Here is a 17,949-nt window from a genome sequence, read left to right on the forward strand (position 1 = left end):
AATGTTTAAATTTGAAGTCTTTGAGTCCAAAATTTGATGTTTTTATTGTGGATGGTACATTTAAATTTTTTCGCATTTTCATTTTTGTTCAAACAAGCTTGGAATTTAATTTGGTGACTGTATAACATTTCTTTGGGTCTTATGTATTAGCATTTAGAAAATATTCTCTAGACAATTTTCATCTAGAGAGAGATGATTTTGGTCTAAGTAGAAAATAAAAACCAAAATTAGTGACCTAGAATAGAGGATTTGTTTAAATAATTCCTATCCTAGTAGCTTTAAGTTTAATTTCACTCAAGATAATAGGGCCCACTGAAACTCATTTTGCTATGTGAATTAGAAAAATTTAGTATTTAATGCCAAGCTTACTGTAATAATTATATCATTTGTTGTCATTTTAGTGTTCCTTTATATTTGGAATAGGTGGTATGATATCCCACATTGGGACTCCACTTTTTAAAAAAAATTCATTGTTTAAATTCTGATTAATTTGTGCTCATTTTTTCATTTTGCCCACACATCATAATGTAAGGGATCCTATTATAAATTCTCTCTAACTGGGATTAATTGGAGAGGTAAATCTGAATTAATGGAATGTCTAAATGGAACAGTTAAAGATATGTGATTATTCTTGTTTGTAAACAATCTAAATCATTTGAACTTCTGACTAAGGGTGAGGGACATGTGATGGCATGGTAGAAGGTTGAGATGATCAATAACAGTTACAATACAACCTTGGGTCTTAGGTATAGTGGTACTATCAAGGACCAACCACAGGTAAATGCACTCACCCTTCTGTCTCAAGTCTGTTAGAGACTGCAGCTGGTCACCATCTTGAAGAGTTAGTGACAGAAGTGGCCAGTGTTTTGAAGAGTTGTTGGGCAGAAGCACATTTGGGTGGTGTAATGGGTGGGCTGTAGAAGATGCTGTTTTCTGTTCTGTGTCACATCCCTTTGGCTTTGGTGAAAGTAGACAGTTCCCATGAGTGCCGTTAACTTCCCAACTCAACTATTCCCAGAGTTTCTCAGCTATTCTGCTTTAGAGCTTTCTCTGAAGCCACAGGAGCATGATCATGCCACACAAGGTAAAAGGACATTAACTTCCCTGAGGACATAAATTGGTTGGAAAATAGTCTCTGTCTTTCAGATCATCCTAAGATACTATTTTATGTGGGATTTGAGAGCATCTCTAGTGGTACTGAGCCTCAGCTGCACTGAGGTTCAATAACAAAACCATCCTTAGCTTTTCCTCTTTCTTTACCTCACTCCTCCCACTCCCTCAGTTTTGCTTCTAAGAGTCACTCCTAAATAAACCTTCAGGTTCCACTTGTTTAAATTTACCAAGATATCATAAATATTTTCTTAAGGCCTTTAAATACTTTTTGAAAAAAATTTAAGTGATTGTTTTATTGGTTTAACAACTGACGTATGATCTTAAAATGGTGAACTTTTTTTTGAGAAAACTTCTTCATAACAGTGAAGGTATAAAATTTTAACCAACTTCAGATGGAATTGTTAAAAAATTACATGTTATGGGGTCCAAATGAATGAAATTTTTAAAATAATATTTTAAAAATTAAAATCAAATGAACTAATTTTTGGAATTCAAGTGCATGAACTTTGTCTTTAGTTTTATTGTTTGGGCTTTCAAAGATTCAGCTGACTCTTAGGCTCCATTTTATTCCAGGCTCTTATTAATGGTTTTCTCACTGTTCCAAAAGGCAGGTTATTACTCTTGCATTATTCTCTGTGGGAACAGAATTCCCTACAGTCTGCTGAGAATTGCTGCTTAGTTAATGATATTTTAACTTCTGCCTTGGTCTTGATTCATAGGGTTAAGCTGAAAATTACCCCTCAGCTTGAAGTCATCAGTTTAAAATTTTGGTATTTCTAGACAAATTCCCAATATTACCTTCTCTTTTTCTCTTCCCTCAGGTCCCCTTTCTGCATTTCTATTGTAGATTAGAGACCAATAGTTACAGCAAACTTTCTGTCACAAGGTAGTGTTCTTTTGATTATATGTTTGAGATCCTTCTGCCTTTCCATAATTTAGGAGTTTATACTTTTTCTCTGGCCTGTCTTTTTACACAGCTTTTAGTTTTTCTTCCATGAGAGCTGAGTGCTGAAAATAGATGTTTTTCAATGCATGTGAATGTCAGATAGAATTCTAAATGTAAGAAAATAGAGCTCTAGTAATTATATCAGAGTCTAGTCAGGAAGAAAAATAATACTAGATAGTTGAAGGAATTTAATAGCAGGGATTAAATTAAAAGTATAGAAGAGCCCAAAGAGCAAATTGGAGAAGTGTCCCTAGGGCTGAAGGGACAATGGAAGCGTCAGTGGGATTTATTAGTATTACTGGGGGGTTGGAGTGCTTACTTAGTCCAGGGTCTTGATACCACAACGCCTGCTCATGTACAGGAGAAGGAGCTAAATCTTCACTTTTCTAGTTGATTCACTGAAATAGGATTTTATGAAGGGACTTACAGAGGACTTTAAATGGGGTTCTTAGATCTCTGTGCCTTCCTGTGGAACCCTGAAATTCAAATACTGTGGCTTCTGGAAATTATCCCTAACAGCTGGAGAAAACATCACCTTCTATACACAAAGGAATAAATCAATGCTTTCCATGCTGTGATTATGGTCAATGGATTTTTAATAACTTTTTTAGAAGGGACCATCCCATATAAAAAGGAATTTTTTGTGTATGCTCAAATCCCTGTCTTTGTCCACAGTTTGATTTTTGCTATGAAAGCTGAAGAAAACATTTAACAAATAGAAGTCAACTGTACCAAGCAGCAAAATTCCTCATTATACTTCACATCTCTACCCAAAGTTGGAGGCACTGAGAGAAATAGAATATGCCTCAAGATGGAGCTCTTGAACCACAAAGTTTTGAAGTGAAGTCTGAATTTCTAAATGCGCCAGGTACAAGCAAAGTTGGAGCTGCTGATCAAGGCTGGTCACAGTTCTCATGGGGAAAGCAGGAGGTAGGAACAAGCTGTGTCCCCTTCTCCCCAAAGCCTTCACAGAGGCCAGGCATGCCTGACTGACAGCTGCAGTGGAAGTTACCAGACTCGGGTTCTCTCAACTTCCAGCGTTAAAGGGTTAAATCAATAAGGTAAGTAATATTATCTGTGTAAACAAATTCATTTATTTCTCTAGCAAAAGACACATTTCCCTCTTCTTAATCCCATGTTAAATAATAGAAATATAACTCAGATTTTTTTTGTAGTGCTAGGAATGGAACCCACGGCCTTGTGTGTGCTAGGCAAGCATTCTGCCACTGAGCCAACACTCAGCCTTAAATTGGCCAGCTAATAATGCTCTGTGAGCCCTGGTAAACTCTCATTGCTATACTGCATAAGGAACTGAAACAGAAGGAAGAAACAAGTGGGAGGCTACTGTGATACTGAAATGATTATGTGCTACTCTCAGTAGGGCAGTTAGAGAAGGTAGTCTATTCATACAGAAAAGTGGGAGCTTCAACATCTGCCATGTCTACAACAGAATCCAATTTGCCCCTTCCTAAATATGTATGCTCAGACTGGCTTCTTAACCTAATAGCTATCCTAGGCTCCTGAGAATTAGAACACATGCATTAACATACTGGTCCTCACGCCTACTAGTAAAAGGGCCACTAGAGGTTACTGTTGGGGCAGCCATCTGTGCATATTCAGGCTGTACACTAAGGAAGACATAATGTTTACTAGGATGTGATTCACACCACTAATGCATGAAGCATACAAATGCAGATGAGCCCCAGAACAATAGGACAGTGGCCTTTCCCCCACATTAACTCACTTTGGTTCAAGCAACCAGCAATGCGCTTATGGGGGCAAGCACAAGGGCAGAGCAAGCACGAACTATTGCACATATTTTCAAGACTATTCCCTATCCCGACTTTACCTCTCCACCCCCTCATGAATAGGAACCTGATATAGTCTTCTCTCTTGTCTTGGTGAGAGAGATGCAGGAATGGGCTGATATTATGTGAGACCTGCATGACCTAGGTGAACAGGTAAGTTGGAGTTCCTAGATAACATAGCTCAGGCTGTGTAGTGTCTTGCCTGACTCTTCGCAGGCCTCTGGCACTCTAGCTAATGATTTGAAAATGAACCATAGAACTATGTTTGGGTGGTTTTCAGCTGGATGGCAGTTCATGCCTCAGTATTCCCCACATACCCTTCCGCTTCTATTAGTAGTCCGTGCAAGGGCAACCAAAAGTGTAATATGCTACACTTTGTCCCAGCTGTGTAAGTTTGTTCAGCTTGGTTAATGCAGAGTGACACTGGGGTCCAACACATCATCTGTAGCATAGACTTATGGTTGGTGATATTGTGTTAATTAATTACACTTAGAGTTAGGTACGGAGGTGCACACTTGTAGTCCCAGCTTCTTTGGAGGCTAAGGTAGGAGGATCACTTGAGCCCATAAATTTGAGACTAGCCTGGGCAAGATAGTGAGACCTTGTCTTAAAAACAAAGCAAAACAAAACTGAAACCAGAATCAATTATGCTTAGTAGCATTTTGTATAATTTTTCAATATTTTTATTCCTTTGTTCTATTTCTCATCTCCTTTCATTATTTGCCCTTTTGCTCCAATAACACTCTTCCTTTTTCCATTTTTTGCTAAGAAATTTCACTGTCCTCCTACTTCTTATTTTGTCTGTTCTTCCACTGTCTTTTCATTCTTTTTATAGGTTTCTAATCCCCTTAATCCATATCTTCTCTTTTCTATGATTTCTCTTTTATTTTCTTATTCACCTACTTATCCTCTCTTCATGTTTCCCTTCCCACCTTTTTATAATTTTAACTTTAGCCCCTTCTCCAAATCCTTATAAATATCTCTTCTAATTTCCTTTTCTCCCTTTATTCAATCACTCCATTTCTCCAGTAGCACTGAAGTCAGAGAGTTCTGGGAAATGGAAATTTACAGAAGTGTGGTGTTAGGAGCCCACTGGACCAAGTCAGGTCCAGCAAATTTCTATTTCACTTTGAATCCTTAGAACAAAGAGTAATGATGCTGGTATGAGAAACATCAGAGAAGTGCTATTAAGAAGTGCTATTATAGGGCCTGGGATTTAGCTCAGTAGTTCTGTGCTGCCTGCCTTGCAAGCGCAAGGACCCAAGTTTGATCCCCAGTACAAAAAGTTCTGTTATGAATCTAGATCTATAGAAAACATATATTTTTTTATTTTTGGGGGGTTTTTTTGAGACAGGTTCTCACTATCTAGTTCAGACTGCACTGGAACTCACTGTGTAGCTCAGGCTGGTCTCGAACTCACAGCTATCCTCCTGCCTCAGCCTCCTGAGTGATGGAATTACAGGCATGTGCAGCCATGCCAGGCTTTATAGAAAGCATATTAATTACCTTGGCAATGGAGCTGTGAATTTAGACCTTGACCAGGTTTAAATCCAAATACATGATCTTTTTTTCTTGAAATTATGATAAAAGAGAAGTCATAGATTTTTTTAGAGATATTATAATGGTCTTGACCTTTTGAGCATAAAGTTATCTTTTGAGAATCAGTTGAAACTTTTGAACCCCCTCCTCAGAAAAATTCACATGAGTTCAAAGTTTTGCTTACAACATTAAAAAATTTGCCGACACTGCAGACCATTCAGGAGCTCTCCATGAGCTCTTTGGCTGGAATTTGGAAAATAAAAATTCAAATTCCAAAGAAGGGTTTGTCTGCTTTGCCAATCAATTGATGTGATAAGTTATTGGGTTGAGAACTGCGGTACTAAGGTAGAATTTTCTACTCCAATGCCATAGCTAAAGACTCTGGTAAGAGTTTTCTAGATTGAGGAGATATTATTCTCTATTAGTGCCTATATTCCCTATTAGTCTCCAGCTTTCTGTAATGACAGGAGCATTTACCTTTCACAATCTGTCCTTTCCTGGTCACTTTGAAATATAGCTGTTTTAACTGTAGAAATTTCCAAGTTGGGGCTGAGCAATGAACAGAAAGGAATGCTCATCAGGCAGCTGTAGCTTTCTACAATGCTTTAGTGAGTTCCAGTTTAGTATCTATTTTGGGGAAGAGCAGAGTAAGGAGGTCACTTTCTTTGTTCAAATTTTGTGACTCAATTGTAGTGTTTTGCACATGAAAAATACATACGAGAGGCAAGAATTCCATATAAGTACCTTGGGAAACAATTTATTCTAGGAGTATGAACTCTGAGTTTAACCAGGATAGTCCCATGAATTATCTTGTGGTTTTATTTTAGCCATAAGGCTTATTATGCTTTGCTTGTGTCCTTGAAGGAAATTTAGTGCTTTTTAATTAATTAGTTTCTGCCTTTTTTCAGCTCATTAAGTCTTCCAAGTTTATAAGCAGAATCAGATTTTCAAAAGCAATTTACTTCTTTCTCTGTTCTGTTAAGCATTGTTTGGAATGGCTTTTCTTCCATGACTTCAATTAAGAGATATTACAAGCAATTTTCATGTGAAATTCTGCTCTGAGGGAGAGGAAGTTAAAAGGAATAATACAAGAGCCTTGCTATAACCAGGGTGTGTGAATAGGAGTGTGAGTGTTTATGTGGGTGTGTCGGATCATTATGAACAAAAGAAAGCAGGGAGTAGGAGGGCAGGGGCAGGTAGAAATTCAAGTGGAGACAGGTCCCTGTGCTGGCAGACAGGCTTCTGATATGTCCAGTCTAAAAGGGATGTGTGAAAGCAAAAAGTGGCAGTGGCAAGAATGTTCAGTTTTACTACTTACTATTTTTTGGGAGGGGGGGTTGAGACAGGGTCTCACTATGCAGTTGAGACAGACCTGGAACTCACTCTGTAGCCCAGGCTGGTCTCAGACTCACAGCGATCCTCCTGCCTCAGCCTGCCATGTGCTGGGATTACAGGCGTGTGCCACCAGGCCCAGCTGAAAGTTCAGTTTTATAGCTGGAGCCTCATGGATTGATAGCTGCACTGACATCACCCGCCTGTGGGTGGCAGATTATGATTACACTCAGACTGGGAGAAGGGTCTCCAAGGCTCCCACTGAGCAGTGCTGAGGGAGGCAGAAGGTGACAGTAACTAATGCCATTAAGATACCTGTGGGGATAGTACAGGAGGAGCACGTGTGAGGGAAAACCATAAATTGCACTGAGCATATTTTCTTAAGATTTTCAAGTGATGGATTATTCATGCTTCACCAACAGTCACACAATATCCTAGAACTTTTCACAATTGTTGTCAGTTATTGTCATCAAAATACTTAGAGTTTTCTCATTATAACTGCCACTAATATGGCACGTTGTCTAACTAAATCAGATGTGCTTAAGTCATGATTACAAATGGCAGGGTCGTGTGAATCATGCTGAGTATAGAAAGCAGTGTGGAGAAACACCTGCTCAGCTAACTGCGGAAAGTTGGGGTCTGAGGCTTTTGAAGAAAATGATTTCCAACAAGATTTCAGACTAAAATTTCAATAAGCATTTGGTTTACCTTCAGACACTTCCCCACAATAGATGTTTTTCATGGAAGTTGCTATAGTTTACATCTTAAATGTCTCCCGAAAGTCTATGCATCCGAGGCTTATTCTCCAGCATGGTGCTAGTAGGAGGCAGCAGAAACTTTAATAAGTGAGGCCTAGAGGGATGTCCTCCATGTCATTGGAGGCATACCTTTGAAGGGGATTATGAGACCCCCGTCTTTCTCTTTTCCTTCACAGCCATAAGGGAGTGACTCACCACAGGTCTAAAAGCCACAAGGGTAAGCAATTATGGACCAGATCTCTAAAATGGTGAGCCTAAACAAACTGTTCCTCTTTATAAGCCGATTACCTTAGCTATTTGATGTAGTAACAGAAACCAGACTAGCACAGAAGTACAAAAGCTTCTTCTTACCTATTTGTCAATTTACTAATTTCAGATTTTCTGAAGAGCAGCCGAAGGGTGCAATGGAGTCCCATATTTACATCTGGGTAAGTAACCTGTAGTACATTGAAGGGTTAGTGGGAATCTCTTTAATTTTGTTTGCATAAGAAATTCCATGTGGCAGCTACTTTTCCAGACTTTTCCCCTCTTGGAAGCCACTACTATCAAACAAAGATGTTCTTATTCCTAGAGCACAGCATATAATAGTACTTGTGCAAATACCTGTACAACAGTGAATAGTCTCAAGAAAAATGGGCTTGATGTGATATCTTTTTAAGAGGTCATTGATTCTGACGGAATATTTCTCTTTAGATATATTTCTGGTGAGAGATGCCATCTATAGGGCAGGAACAAAGTTAGGGATGGACTTTCTCATCATAATAATACAAGAAAACAGCAACAAAGTTGGTCCTAAGTATAAAAAACATTTGAAGAAGCTATAATATTATTTGAATAGAAGTAGGAGCCAAACACAATGGATAAAGAATAAAAATGGGAAAACAAGGCTCATTTAGATCTAGCTAAAATGATTAGATGTTCCAATGTAAATTTTTTTCTGGAATACCCCTTCCTAGGAGCATCTCATCAGATTTCAATGAAAGATTCTGGCTGCAATTCTCACTAGGGTCTATGACACTTCTTCTCTTCTTTTTCTAAACTTATACTATATTTTCTTATATACTGTATTTTTTGCACAAAATGGGAGGTAAATCAAAAGGCCAGGTCTCCATTTCTTTATATCAAGAAAATTCAAATTTTCTAGAAACAGCAATGGAATAGCAACCCTAACTCCCCAGTCAATTAATCTGTGCTGCTGTACCCCCAGGAGATAAGAAGTCTTACCACAGCCTCCAGAGGCAGCTCTCAGAGGTCACCTCACTATTCACCTTTAGGGGTGACCTTCAAAACTTTCCCCTATGAGCAATGGCCTTATTCATTGTTAACACCAGTGTGTAGATCCTGGCAATATCCATAATCTTTTTGTTCATTTGGTTTTTTTGGTACTGGGGTTCTAACTTAGGCCCTTGAGCTTGCGACACAGGTGGTGGAAACATTGAGCCAAATTCTGGCCCCCAAAATCTTTTTGTATGTGAGATGATAACTAGTCTTAGCATGTTGTTTATCATCAGTACTGGTACACGTGTTCTTTTTTCCTGTAATCTAGATGTGGAAGGAAGTTTTGTTTGTTTTTTATTTTATGATAACTGTAAGTTCACATGCAGTTGTAAGAATAGATATAGAGATTTCTTGCACCATTCATTTAGTTTCTCTCAGTTATGTATACTTGTACATAATTAGAGTATATTGTCACATCCAGGAAATTGACATTGATATAATCCACTTACTTTACTTAAAAAATTTTTATGTTTTTAGAGGCAAAAATATAAACAAATGAGACTGAACTAAGATATTTAAAATGTAGAAAGAGAAAACACCACCAAAACAAAATATAAGACTAAGAATAATTAGTCATATTAAAGTAAGTAAAGTAAGGGCTTCATTAAATAAAAATTGTAGAAATTCATCACCAGCAGACTTTACTTTGAAGAAATATTGAATCCTGAAACCTAGCATATCAATTTATTCATTGTAAGAGTATTTGAAAGATTGATATTATAGTCATTTTTAAAATTTGTCTTCGAAATATAAGACTACTGAGGCAATGCATACATTTTAACATCATAGATATTGTAAACATAATTAATGTAATGGAGAAAAATTTATTCAATGATACTATGAGCAAGTTGTTGGATTTTTACATATTTGCAAAATTTCCGAGCTTTTCGTCTTTATTGATTTCTAATTTTATTGTTTCGGAACACAAAAGATGGTCAATATTATTTCAAATTTTAAAAATTTGAAGAGACATGTTTTGTGGTCTCTCATATGGTCTATCCTGAGTAATGTCCCATGTGTTGCTGAAAATACATTTTCTACAGTTATTAGATGGAATATTCTTTAGATGTCTGTTAGGTCCATTTGGTTTAATGTGCTCTTTAAGTCAAGTGTGTTGATTTGCTGTTTAAGAGGTTTATCCTTTAATAAATATTATTAATAATATTAAAATATTCTGTTTAAAGAATTTGATCTAGTATAATTACCTTTTTCTTTTTTAAATTTTATTGGTACAATTTAAATATACATAATTATCACATTTATCAAAGGGAATTTGTACCTGTACATGGTATATCTTGACTTCTTTTTCTCCCATTTCGATCCCTTCCCTTTAACTGCATTTAAGAGGTATCCTTTAATAAATATTATTAATAATATTAAAATATTCTGTTTAAAGAATTTGATCTAGTATAATTACCTTTTTCTTTTTTAAATTTTATTGGTACAATTTAAATATACATAATTATCACATTTATCAAAGGGAATTTGTACCTGTACATGGTATATCTTGACTTCTTTTTCTCCCATTTCGATCCCTTCCCTTTAACTGCCCTCTCCTCATATACAAAAGCATTGTTTTTTTTTCTTTTTTTCTCACTTTTTTCTTTTTTCTTCCATTTCTCCCTTCCCCCTTCACAGTTTCCCTTTTCTTTTAGAACAGCTTATTCTGGTTTCATATTATCTATTATACATTTTGGCCCTTATTTAGCCTTTTGGTTTCTCACACCACAGTGACAATGCAATATTTACATATATGTATCTGATTTATATCACTGACGAGTATAGTCTCAACTTGCATCCATTTAGCTATAAATCTCTCTAGTTTATCTTTCTTTGTGGCCGAGTAGTAGTTCCGTATGTTTTTTTATCCATTCATTTGTTGATGGGCATTTGGATTGTTTCCAAGATTTAGCTACTACAAACTGTGTCACTATGAACATGGATGCACATAAATGAATGTGGTATCGTGATTTTAATTATTTCAGGAAGATACCTAGCAGGGGAATAGCTGGGTCAAATGGGGCCTCTCTAATCCTAATTTTTTGAGGAATCTCTGCAATGATTTCCACAATGGTTGCACCAATCAATATGCATTCCCATCAATTGTGGAGCAGGGTTCTTTTACTCCACAGCCCCACCAGCATTTGTTGTTGGTTGATTTCTTTATATTAGCCATTCTTTCTGGAATGAGATGGAATTTCAGTGTTGTTTTAATTTGCATCACTTTAGTTTGCTTTTCATAGCCATTTCTATTTCTTCATCCCAGAAGTGTCTATTCATTTGAGATGCCCTGTTTTGGATTAGGTCTTACAATTTGGGAGGTCTGATTTTTATCATTTTTTGTATGTTCTAGATATTAGTCCTTTGTCTGAGGGACTGCTGGCTAAGTTTTTTCCCACTCTATAAGCTGTCTCTTCACTTTTGGTGATTTCTTTTGTGGTGGAAAACTTTTTAATAGGATGAGATCCCAGTTGTTGATTCTTTGCACTATTTCTCATGCAGTCTGGGTTTTGTTCATGAAGTTGTCGCCTACTTCTATATCCTCAAGAGTTCTACCTATTCTCTCTTCCAGAAGATTCAGTGTTTCTGTTTTAGTATTTATATCTTTGACCCATTTTGATTTTAGTTTAGTGTATGGCAAGAGACATGGGCCTAGTTTTAATCTTTGGCATGTGGAAAGACAATTTTACCAGCATCATTTATTAAAGAGGCTATCTTTCTTCCAGTGAGTGTGGTTGGCTCCTTGGTCAAAGATAAAATGGCTGAGGGTGTATGGGATTGTTTCTGACTCTTCTAGCCAAGTTCCACTAATCCAAAGATCTTTTTTTTTTTTTTGCTGTTATTATGCTGTTTTAATCACAGTATCTCTGGGAATTGTTATACCCACTGCCATGTCTCTGTTGCCTAGGATGGCTTTTGCTATTCTAGGTCTCTTCTAGTTCCAAGTGAATTTTTGGATTATTTGTTCTAGTTCTGTGAAATATACTGTTGGAATTTCAATTAGCATTGCCTTGAACCTGTATAGCAGTTTTGGTAGTATGGCCATTTTCACTATGTTGGTTCTTCCTACTCTGCAGCAGGGGATGTCTTTCCATTTTTTTATATCCTCTTCCATCTCTTTTTTCAGAGTGCTGTAGTTTTCACTGTAGAGGTCTTTTGCTTCTTTCATTAGATTGATTCCTAGATACTTAATTTTTTTGGATGGTATTGTCGAAGGAATTTTCCCTAATTTCTCTCTCCATGAGTCTGTTATTTGTTTACAAGAAGGCTATTGATTTTTGAGTGGTGACCTTGTATCCAGCTACTCTGCTAAAAGTGCCAAGTAAGTCTTGAAGTCTTTTGGTGGAATTTTTTGGGTCTTCTATGTAGAGTATCACATCATCAGCAAATAATGACAATTTAATTTATTCCTTTCCTATCTTTATTGCTTTAATTTCTTTATCTTGTCTAATTGCTGTGGCTAATGATTCCAGAACTATATTGAAGAGGAGTGGTGATAGTGGACATCCTTGTCTTGTTCCTGATTTTAACTTGAAGGTTTTTAGTTTTTGGCCATTTGGTATGATGTTGGCTGTTGGTTTTTCATAGATAGCCTTTATTAAGTTGAGATATAGACCATTTATTCCAATTTTTTGCGGTTTTTTTTTTATCATGAATGGGTGTTGAATTTTGTCAAATGCTTTTTCTGCATCTATTGAGAGGATCATATGGTTTTTGTCCTTGTCTCTGTTAAGATAGTGTATTACATTTATTGATTTACATATTTTGAACCACCCTTGCATCCCTGAAATAAATCCGACTTGGTCAGGGTATATGATCTTCTTGATGACCCTCTGTATTCTGTTTGCCAGTATCTTAGGAAGGATTTTTGCATCTATGTTCATTTGGGAGATTGGCCTGTTATTTCTCTTTTTTAGTTGGGTCATTCCTGGTTTGCGAATCAAAGTAACACTTGCTTCCAGGAATGAATTCGGAAGTATTGCTTCCCTTTCAATTTCATTGAAATATTTAAAGAGTAGTGGCACTAGTTCTTGTCTAAATGTATCGTAAAATTCAACTGTGAATCCATCAGGACCTAGGCTCTTCTTTGTTGGTAAACTTTTAATTACATTTTCAATTTCACTGATTGTAATTGGGGTGTTTAAAATATTTTTATCTTCTTCATTCAACTTTGTTAATTCATAAGTATCTAGAAATCTGTCCATTTCTTCTGTATTTTCCATTTTATGAGAGTACAGGTTCTCAAAGTAGGAACTGATGATCCTCTGTGTTTCTGTTGGATCTGTTGTGACTTCACCTTTTTTGTTCCTAATTGCATGGATGTGAGCCTTTTCTTTCTTTTTTTGGCAATGTTGGCTAAGGTTTTATCAATTTACTCTTTTATTCATTGATTTTTTTGTATCATTTTCTTAGTTTCCATTGCATTGATTTCTGCTCTCTTGTATGAGCTTTGTGTTTTTCTTGCTCTTCTTTTTCTAGGAGTCTAAGATTCTTCGTTAGATTGTTTATTTGAGCTCACTCAGTTTTCCTAGGGTGAGCATTCAGTGCTATGAATTTTCCACGTAGAACTGCTTTCATTTTGTCCCATAGATTCTTGTGTGTTGTATTGGCCTTATCATTTATTTGTATAAACTGTCCAATTTCTTCTTTAATATCCTCTGTGACCCATTGATTGTTCAGGAGAGTTTTGTTCAATTTCCATGTATTTGTGGAGTTCTTACAGTTTCTTATGCTATTGATCTCCAGTTTAATTGCACTATAATCTGATAATATACATGGGAAATTTTGATTCCTTTGCAGTTATTTAAACCTGTTCTATGAGCTAGTATGTCGTCTATTTTTGAGAATGACCCATGTGCAGCCAAAAATAATGTATATTCTGATTTTGTGGGGTGAAACACTCTATAGACGTCTATTAAATTCGTATGTTCAAAAGCTTGGTTCAGTTCTAGTATTTTGTTGTTGATTTTTGTCTAGATGATCTGCCTATTTGTGATAGTGGGGTATTTAGGTCCCCTGCTACAATTGTATTAGTGCTTATTTGGTTTTTCATGTTACTTAATATTTGTTTTATATAGTTGGGGGCATTAATGTTTGGTACATAAATATTTATGATTGTCATTTCTTCTTCTTGAATTGTTCCCTTTACAAGGATGTAGTGGCCTTCCTTGTCTCTCTTAATCAGTTTTGGTTTGAAATTTACTTTGTTTGTGAATAAGATTGCTACCCCTGCTTTTTTCTGGGCTCCTGTCACATGGAGAACTGTTTTCCACCCTTTCACTTTCAGTCTGTGGGCTTCTTTTTGCAGTAGGTGTGTTTCTTGTATACAACATATTGTTGGATTTTGCTTCTTAATCCATTCTGCCAGTCTATTTCTCTTGATTGATGAATTGAAGCCATCTACATTGATGGTTATATCTTATATGTACTGACCTGTTATTGTCATGTTATTGTCCTGTTTTTGGCTCCTTTTAATTTTTCCCCCTCTCCCTTTAGTTTCTTGCCTTGCTTAATTGATTTTCTCTGTTGGGCCTCATGGTGTTGTGACCTTCATTGTCTTTTTCTTTTTCTTTTTTTTTTCAGCTTTAATTGAGTTTATTGGTACATTTTAGGGATACAGTACAGTTACATTCATTGTTGGGATCTTGTACCTCTACATGACAAGTCTTGATTCTCATTCTTTCCCCTTACCTCTGCCCTCCCTTCATCCCCTCCTCCCCTCCCCATCTACAAACACTTTATTTTCACCTTTTCATTCTCTCACATTTTTTTCTTTTCCCTTTCCTTGTAGTGCTCGTTTTGTATCCATGAAGTTTCTTGGGTGTTCTTTGTCATGGAAGTGTCTTATTTCCCCATCCATTTTGAAAGAGAGTTTCAGGATACATCAGTATAGGTTAGAGGTTGTTTTCTTTTAGGACTTGAAATATCTCACTTCAGACTGTTCTTGACCTGAGAGTTTGTATTGAAAAGTCTGCTGTGATTCTGATGGGCTTTCCTTTGCATGTGATTTGTTTAGTATTTTATTTTTTGATGTTATTGTGAAAAGTATTATTTTCCCAATTTCTCAGTAAGTTTGTTGTGTGCAGGATTGCTATTGATTTTTGAGTGTTGAGTTTGTATCCTGTTTTGGTATTGAATTTGGTTTTAAATGTAGAAGTGTTTTGGTGGAGTTTTTAGGGTCTTCTAAGCAGAGAATCATGTCATCTGCAAATAATAATAATTTAAATTCTTTCTTTCCTATCTTTATTCTTTCTATTTCTTTTTCTTCTCTACTTATTCTGGCTAATGTTTCCAGAACTATGTTGAATAGGAGTGGTAATAGTGGACATCCTTATCTTGTTCCCGATTTTAATGAGAAAGCTTTTAATTTTGACCAGTTAGTATGATGTTGGCTGTCAGTTTGTCATAGATGGTTTTTATGAGATTGAGGAAAAGACCACCATTCCAAGTTTTTTAGCATGAATGGTTGTTGGACTTTGTCAGCATCTGCATCTATTTTCTGTATCTATTGAGATGATCATGTGATTTTTGTCTTTGGCTCTGTTGATATGGTTATTACATTTACTAATTTGCATATGTTGAACCAGTCCTGTATTTCTGGGATGAATCTTACTTGATCATGGTATAAAACCTTCTTAATGTTTGCTTCATTTGTTTGCCAGTATCGTATTGAGAAGTTTTTCATTTATGTTCATTAAGGAGATTGGCCTGTAGTTTTCTTTTTTGTTTGGCTCCTTCTCTGGTTTTAGTAACAGAGTAATGCTTGCTTCCAGGAATGATTTTAGGAGTATTGCTTCCTTTTATATTTCATTGAAGAGTTTGAAAAGAATTGGCAGTAAATCTCTAAATTTCTTATAAAATTCAGCAGTGAAGGCATTAGGACCTGGGCTTTTCTTTGTTGGTAAGATTCTCATTACATCTCCAATTTCATTGACGGATACTGTTTTTTTTAGAATTTTTACATCTTCCTGGATCAGTTTTGGTAGTACATATGTATCTAGAAATCTGTTCATTTCTTCTGTGTTTTCCATCTTTTTAGAATACAGGTTCTCAAAGTAGGTATTGATGATCCTGTGGATTTCCACAGGATCTGTTTTTATTTCACCTTTTTCATTCCTAACTGCATGAATTTGAGTTTTTCTCTTTCCTTTTTTGATAAGGTTAGCTAAGAGTTTATCAATTTTATTTAATCTTTCACAGAACCAACTCTTCAATTTATTGATTCTTTGCATTGTTTCCTTAGTCTCAATTGCATTAATTTCAGATCTGATCTTTATAATTTCCTCTTTTGTGTGAGATTTGTGGTTGACTTGTTTTTCTTTTTCTAGAAGTTTGAAGTTCAACATTAGGTTAGTTGAACTTGCTCTGTTTTCCTGAAGTGATGGTTCATGGCAGTACATTTCCCTCTTAGGACTGATTTCATTGCATCCCCTAAGTTGTGATATGTTGTGTTGATATTGTCATTTCATTGTAGATATTGTTTAATGTCTTCTTTAATTTAACCTGTGACCCATTAGTTGTTCTGGAGGGTGTTATTTAATTTCCATGTATTCATGTAGTTTTTGCAATTTCTTTTGCTATTGGTTTCCATTTCATTGAAATAATATTCATGGGATAATTTCAACTCCTTTGCATTTGCTTAAGCATGTTCTCTGGGCTAGTATGTGGTTTATTTTGGAGAACATGCTATGTGTAGTTGAGAAGAATGTGTATTTTGACATTTTGGGATGGAACAGTTTATAAACATCTACTAAGTCCATTTGTTCACCAGTTTAGTTCAGTTCTCATATTTAATTGTTGACTTTTTGTCTAGATGATCTGTCTCTTTGTGACAGTGGGATATAAAGGTCCCCCATTACAATTGTGTTTGTACTTATTAGATTTCTCATGTCTATTCATCATATAGTTGGATACACTGATGTAGATGGTTCTTGGTATTTGTGTTTATCCCCAAATCCTTCCTTCCCAATCTATTGAGGATGAGAGGTTTCTATCTATTTAGCTCAGCACCCACTCCTTTGGTACTGACTATGCTGGTGGTTGTGACCCCAGAGATTTTCAATTTTGTCACAGATGGAAGAACAGCTGATTACAACACATGATATCCTGGCTACAGTAGTACAAGTAGCAGTAACAATAGCATGTAATATAACCTAGCAACTGACACACTGTAGTCCCTATTAGTTTGGTACCTTTAACCATATGAGCAAGTTCTACCAATGTATAACAAAATACCATGTAAATAAGGAGCTTGTATTCAGTGAGCTTTCCTTTAGTAGAGTGATTTTATCCTGTGAGAGGGAAATTTAAGAGGGATAGGGTATGACACAGAGAGACAAGTGAAGAGAAATATAGTAGAAGCAAGGCTAGAGGGCAAAAAATGAACACCTATTTTGGGATACTGAAGAAGAGGACAGGAGAGAAAGCTTGAAGGATCAAACAATATTGAATTTTTAAGTCAACCAGAAAGGCAAGAGACACTGCTCGCTCACATGAAAGTTTCATAAAATCAAGAGAGATAGCTGAGGAAAGAAAGATAAATAATAGAACCAAACAAGAATAACTGTATAAAACCTAAACACAACAACAAAAACAATCAGAACAAGAAACCCAAAGCCCAACCAGACTGATGAAGGGAAATGACTCAAGCAAACAAGAAAAAAGAAAGACAATAAAAATACTAAAATTCCTCTGGTGTCCGCAGTTCTGTATTCATGTCTGAGACAGAGCCTGTAAATGCACTGTGCCACCCCACCAGTTCTGCAGCTAGATCAGTGCTGAACACAGGGCTGTTTCTGACTTCCAGGGGTGAGAGCTGGGGCCCTTCCCCAGTCAGCAGCCTTCTGATGTCTCTTGTCCAAATTGCAAGTCTCCCACTGTATTCCTGTCTGCACAGCTCTCTCAGTTGCTGTGGTGCCCTCTGCTGGAGCCAGCTTGAGGCTATTCCTGGTCTGTGAGATGTTGGCTCCTCCCAGATTTTGAATGGGCTTCTCTGTTCCACACCTTTGATTATTGTCACATTCTAGAGTGGGGAGGTTAGGTTCCTTTGTGCCACCACTGGCCAGGGTCATTTGCTTGTTTATGTCTATGGTTGCAGTGAAGGGTGGGGAGTCCCCTTCCCGCCACCTGCCAAGGCTGCTTGCCCATCCATATTTCTGGTCACAGGGCAGAGGGG

Source organism: Fukomys damarensis, unplaced genomic scaffold (genome assembly GCF_012274545.1).
Source record: "Fukomys damarensis isolate Sample0158 unplaced genomic scaffold, DMR_v1.0_HiC HiC_scaffold_39, whole genome shotgun sequence".
In the NCBI taxonomy this organism is placed as follows: domain Eukaryota; kingdom Metazoa; phylum Chordata; class Mammalia; order Rodentia; family Bathyergidae; genus Fukomys; species Fukomys damarensis.